This window comes from Rousettus aegyptiacus, unplaced genomic scaffold (assembly GCF_014176215.1).
Source record: "Rousettus aegyptiacus isolate mRouAeg1 unplaced genomic scaffold, mRouAeg1.p scaffold_m13_p_3, whole genome shotgun sequence".
In the NCBI taxonomy this organism is placed as follows: Eukaryota; Metazoa; Chordata; class Mammalia; order Chiroptera; family Pteropodidae; genus Rousettus; species Rousettus aegyptiacus.
Window position 1 is genome coordinate 78,906,812 of NW_023416306.1, and position 6,457 is coordinate 78,913,268.

The following is a 6,457-nucleotide window of genomic DNA, read 5'->3' on the forward strand; positions in this document are numbered from 1 at the left end:
CAATAAAAGCCTAATATCCAAAAAATCCAAAAACTCATATAAACTCAGTAACAACAGAAAAACAAGCCTTAAAACTTCTAGAAGAAAACATGCAATATAATGTTGGCTGAAGGTTTGTCATATATAGCCTTAATCAAGTTAAGGTACTTTCCTTCTGTACCAATTTTCTCAAGTGCTTTGATCATAAATAATGCTGTATCTTGTCAAAGGCTTTTTCTGCATTTATTGATATGATCATATGATTCTTATTTTTTAATTTATTTATGTGGTGTATCACATTAACTGATTTGCTTATGTTGAACCATCCCTGTGCCTCAGGGAAGAAGCCCATTTGATCGTGGTGTATAATCTTTTTAATATGTTGCTGTATTTGGTTTGCAAGTATCTTATTTAGGATTTTTGTGTCTGTATTTATGACAGATATTGGTCTGTAGTTTTCTTTTTTTGTGTGTTATCTTTACCAGGTTTTGGTATCAGGGTGATATTGGTCTCATAAAATGAGTTGGGAAGTATTACCTTTATTTCAAGTTTTTTGGGAGAGTTTGAGGAGAATAGGCATTAAATCTTCTTTGAATGTTTGGTAGAATTCACTGGTAAAGCCATCTAGCCTTGTACTTTTACTTTTTGGTAGGTTTTGATAAATGTTTCAATTTCCATAGTGCTGATTGGTCTATTTCAATTTTCCACATCTTCTTGATTCAGTCTAGGAAGGTTGTATTTTTCTACATATTGGTCCATTTCTTCTAGGTTATTAAATTAGGTGTTATATACTTTTTTATAGTGTTCTTGTATGATCCTTTGTATTTCTGCAGTATCTGTCATAATTTCCCTTCTTTCATCCCCGACTGTGTTTATTTGTGTCTTTTCTCTTTTTTCTTTACTGAGTCTAGCCAGGGATTTGTCAATTTTATTAACCTTCTCAAAAAAACAGCTCTTTATTGCATTTATTTTTTATTTTTTTGTTTGTTTTCAGTTTCATTTCTTTCTTCTCTAATTTTGATTATTTCTTTCCTTATGTTATCTCTCCTGATAGTATCAACTAGTTCTTATATTTCTCTTTCATTATTTTTTATTCTTCAGTTTCTCTTCTTCCTTCTGTGTTATTTCTAGATTTCTGTCTTCAGTATCACTAATACTTTCCTCCATTTGGTCAACTCTATTTCCCAAGCTTGCTATTTCATTTTTCAACTCTTGTAGTGTGTTCTTTGTCTCCAGAAGGTCTATTTGGTTCTTTTTAGGGTTTCAATCTCCTTGCTAAAGAGCTCATTCTGGTCTATGGCCATGCTACCCTGAATAAACCTGATTCTGTCTGATCTTGGAAGCTAAGCAGGGTCAGGTCTGATTAGTACTTGGATGGGAGATCACCTAGGAAGACCAGATGCTATAGGTGTTAAAAGTTTTTTTTTAAGTGGGATTATAAGATGACAAGGTCCTTGCAATCTTTGAGGTAACCAAGGGTTGCCTTGCAAAAAAAAAAAAATCATCATTCTGCTCATCTAATTGTTTTTCGATCCTGAAATTGTTGATATGATTCCTTTATGATCTCATTGAGTGTTTTAAGAAGTACCATCCTGAATTTTCTGTCATTTAAGTTGCATATTTCTATGTCTGTAAGCTTCTTTTCTGGAGATTTTTCTCTCTTTCTGAGATGCCTTGTCACTTTAGTTGTTCATGGTGTTTAATGGACTATTTTTCCTCCAGAGTGTTAATGGAAGTGTATTCTGCTATTTTATTCTAGAAAGAGGATTTATTATATAATGGTTACTAGCCTGTTGCAAAGATGTTTTTCTTTGGGTTTACAGAAGATGAGATCTAAGCCTCTTGGGTCTCTGCTTGATATAAAGTCTTAATAATGTCTTTTTTCCTTATAGATGTTTAATCGCACTCACTACCCTCAGTCTCAGTTCCTGTCAGTGTTAGCAACAGTTTCAGGAGCATTTGCTCAGATTCGCCTGGGGCTCTATGGTGTTCCTACTCGAAGGGTATGGGGTGAGGGACTTTCTGAGTTGGGGGATGGGGGCTGTAGCTCAGCCTCAGTTTTGCAACTGTGACTGGTAAAAATCAACTATTGCTTCTCTGCCATCCCTGCTTTTATGCCATCCCTGCTTCTTTGCTTTCTGCCCTGATGACTGGGTACTGCCACAAGCCATTGTACCCACAGCTCTCAACGCGCTTTTTCCCTTTCCCATCCTCCTACAGAGAGCTCCAGCTGGAAGAGGCAGCTTCTTTATTTCTCTCAGTCCACCGCCCTACACCCAGGGTTCTGACCTATAGTAGCTCTAATGCACAGATCCCATGCTCAGACGTACTGGTGCAGTTTGGGTGTTTTTATTGAGTTTTAGAAGTTCAGCTTATTTTTGTTTTAAGGAGAAAAAACTGAGGATGTCTCTCATTCTGCCATGTTTCTGACATCACTCCAGTAATAAGTTTTTTAACATCAATTTTTATAATTCTTTAAGTTGGTGGTTGTTGTTTTGATAATGATGATATGTGATGTCCACAGTGAACATTCTTGTCTTACTTCCTGGAGAAATCTCATGCTTTATACAAGAAGAATATAGCTGTTGATTCCTATTGGGTTTTATAATACACAAAGCTTATGTTTTCTTTTGTTCTCTAAAAATTGATGTGGTATAAATTTATAAATGAGGTAGACTTTTAATTCTAGTTTAAGCTTTTCTAATTTAACACTATATTTACTATATAAGTTAATATAGTTAAAATTTCAATTTTTGTGCAAGGAATATAAGTTTTAATACTGTATTGATGAATAACGGATCTGTTAAAACTGATAAAAACAAGCTTTGAAAAACACAACATTATGTTTCTGGGTTCAAAATGCAACTAATGATCTCAATGATGAGAAGCAGACATTTAGTTTCTTGCCCGATACTTCATATTTTCTCATTGTTGACACATATTTGAACTGATACTTGAAAAATATCAGTGATATAAATGTCCATTAAAAGATGACTGGATAAAGAAGACAAGGTATGTGTACCATTTGTGACAACATGAATGGAGCTAGAAGGTATTATGCTAAGTGAAATAAGTCAGACTAAGAAAGACAAATACCGCATGATTTCACTTATACATGGAATCTAAATAAATAAATAAACAAACAAAACAGAAAGCGACTTATACATACAGAGGACAAACGTGGATACCAAATGGGGAGCTGGGTTGGGGTACAGGAGAAAAAGTTGAAGAGATTAAGAAAACAAGTTAGTAGTTACAAAATGGTCACAGGAATGTAAAGTACAGCATAGAGTCTATAGTCAATAATATTATAATAACAATGTGTATTTCCCGGTACTAAACTTATTGGATGATCACTTCGTAAGTTATGTAAATGTCTAAGCACTATGCTGTATACCTGCAATGAATATAATATTGAATGACAACTGTAATTGAAAAGAAAGTAAATTAAAATAAAAGAGATTTAAAACATGTTTTAAAGATTAAAGAGTGTGTTTGTTTTTATGTGCATATATTATGTAATATAGCTATAAAGTTAGTGTATATACTTAGTCAGGTCAGGCTGCCAATACAGAATATCAGACTGGGTGTCTTATGCAGCAGACATTTATTTTCTCACAGTTCTAGAGACTGGAATTCTGAGATCAGGGCACTTGCATGGTCAAGTTATGGTGAGGACTCTCTTCTGGGTTTACAGAACACTGCCTTCTCATTTGTCTTTACTTACAGGAAATTGAGAGAAAGCGAGCAAGCTCTCTGAGGTCTCTTCTTGTAAGGGCAGTCATCCCAAGATAAGGGCCCGACTCTCCTAGCCCATCAAAACCTAATTCCTTGCTAAAGGTCTATCTCCAAATATTGTTCCATTGAGGGCTAGTGTTTCAATGTATGAACATTAGAGGGATACAATTCAGTCCATGGTGTGTGTGTGTGTGTGTGTGTGTCTTTAGGAAGTGAAGAATCTTTTGAAAAAATAATGAAATTAAAATTACTGTGTCTTAGATTGCTTCATAGATATGTGATAGAAAGATTTAGAATACTCTCCTGAAAACATAGTAGAATTTTCTTTCATGATTGTGTTACTTTTGTCTCTAAGTTAAAACATTGGTATACTTTTATTGATATGTTAGGACTTACAGGAGATAATTTTCTTACAATAATTTATTATTCTGGATATATCATTAAAAGGCAACCAGTCATTATATTCCAGAGGTTTTCAAATATCAGTGGAAATGAAGAACTATATGAATAATAAAATACACTGTGAAGCACAATAATAGAAGCTCACGGTACTGAGGAAGCATGTTGGAGAAACATTTAACTGTGTCTGAACATGATCAGCATAGTTTTGAACTGTATTTTGAAGGAAAGTAGAGTTAAGCCACCCCACAAAAGTGTGGAAGGATCCTCCATGCTAAAGACTCAGCATATACAAAAATATAAATAAAGAATATGGGAAAATGTATTGATTTCAGAAAATTTTAATCTATCTAGAGCTAAATTGCAAGTTACATAATGATGTTAATTGAGTCTCAAGAGAAATAAAGATTTCATATGATAGACCACTTTATCATATTTTTGAATTTAGATTTCAATCCTCTGATAATTTCTAAAATCTGCCACAGAATTTTAAGTTAGAGCAGGAGTTAAGATAGTGTAGGAAGAGGTGGGTGATGCATCTGGGAACATTTACTACACTCAACCAACTAGTTTTCTCCTTTCATAAAATGTTGTTTTTATAATATCTAAGCACTAAATTAAATTATGTAATCTAAATATAGCAGAAAATCCTACATGTCACATATGTAAGACATTGAGATGTACAGTATATCTAAAACAATAAGTATGATCAGTCAAAATCTTTTAAAGGCTATTTTCCTCATTTTGTACATAACCAAATCCCTACCTTTTTTGTCAACATGGCAACCTGTGGACTCTAATTCTTTGCTATGGAACATACGGTTTTCTACTTTTTGAGAATTTCTTGAATGTTTTCATTTTGGTCTTCTCAATAACCAAGATGGATAAAAATTCATTTGTGTTTCCACCAGCTTATCTAGGAGATACTCACAAAAACTGTACTTAATACTCGAGGTGGGTCTAAAACCTCCTTACAGTTTCAGCTCCCCAAAATTCCCATCTTTGTTCTCCAAAACTTCTCACCTCAAGTCTAGCCATTCTTTGGAAGCCTCAAATAAAAAGATGGTGCAGAACACTTTCCCTTTAATAAACTCAACCAATTGTGTGCCTTTTCTCTGAACATTCATTTGCAGCTCATTTCTTTATTAATAGAAGTATGCCTCTGGTCTTCCCTATCATATTGTTCACTAACAAAGTTTGTCAATGTTTTATTATTATAAAACAACTAATGGCATAATTTATTAACCATTTTAGAAACTTTTCTCATTATATTGCAATATTTCCTAGTTTGTCATTTTTAAAACAGTATTCATGGTAGAAAACTTCTATGCTTACACACTATTTCAGATTGCTTTGATGGGCAACAGAGTCTTTCTTTAAAAGAAAAAAGAAGAAATAAAGTGATTTCTTGCCGTAGACTTCACATCTCCTTTCCTCTCTTATTTTTTCAAATCCATTTCCTACCTCAGCTAGATGCACATAACTTTCAGAGATGCCAAACTCTGCTATCAATATTGATTATCAGGATGATCCCTTGTGTTGAAATTGAAGGATGGCAGAATATGCCACACATATTTATGCTACTTTGGTGTAAGGGTTATTTGAGCTAAAAGCATGTAAAAACAACAAGTGCATTCTAATCCCTCCTTTTCTTCCTGGAAACAGGAGATCAAAAAGTCCATGTTAAAGATGCCCTTCCTGCACAAGGAGTAAACAAATTCTTTAACAGAGAATCAAAGCCAAGAGAATGTTTTAGAAACAGATCTTTTAAAAACAATTCTTATTTTCTTTTAGCCTCGGTACATAGTTTAGTTATTTTCTACAACTATCTCTCTTTCTTCAACTTCATATGAAAGCGTATAGGTTCTGTCGTTCCTTTGGTCTTCTTTTCCTTATGAGCCATGTGACTGAATTCTGGCTCCCATGGCATGTAAAGTTTATATAACTATGTATACTGTCTCCTGTTAATCTTTATGATGTCAGTTTAATACTTAAGTCTAGACAAAACCCCTAAAATGATAGAGGTAAAAGTTTACCTCCTGTATAAAATTGTTTCAAGTAGAAAAACTTTTGCTTCATGTGATCAAATTTTGAGTAACACGAATTAATAATGTAAGATTTCTGTTCGTTGTAGAGTGTGAAAGGAGGATGCTCATGAGTTACACATGGCAGGTGGTCATCCAAGGTAAGAAGTATTGTGAGCTGAGGTTTGGTTTTTACAACTAAAGGAATGTCTTAATTTTAATACTGACTTTTTTGAATTCCTTAGGGAAAACTAGTTTTCAACATATGACTAAGTATTAAAGAGAGGTTCTAAAGTATTCATTTATTTTAGAATTTT

The 6,457-nt window shown here is 33.7% G+C and overlaps 1 pseudogene; it reads left to right on the forward strand.

The window, feature by feature from the left end:
- Window positions 1-1,271: 1,271 nt before the first annotated feature.
- On the forward strand, window positions 1,272-1,390 carry LOC118601401 (annotated as a pseudogene).
- The last annotated feature ends 5,067 nt before the right edge of the window (window positions 1,391-6,457 follow it).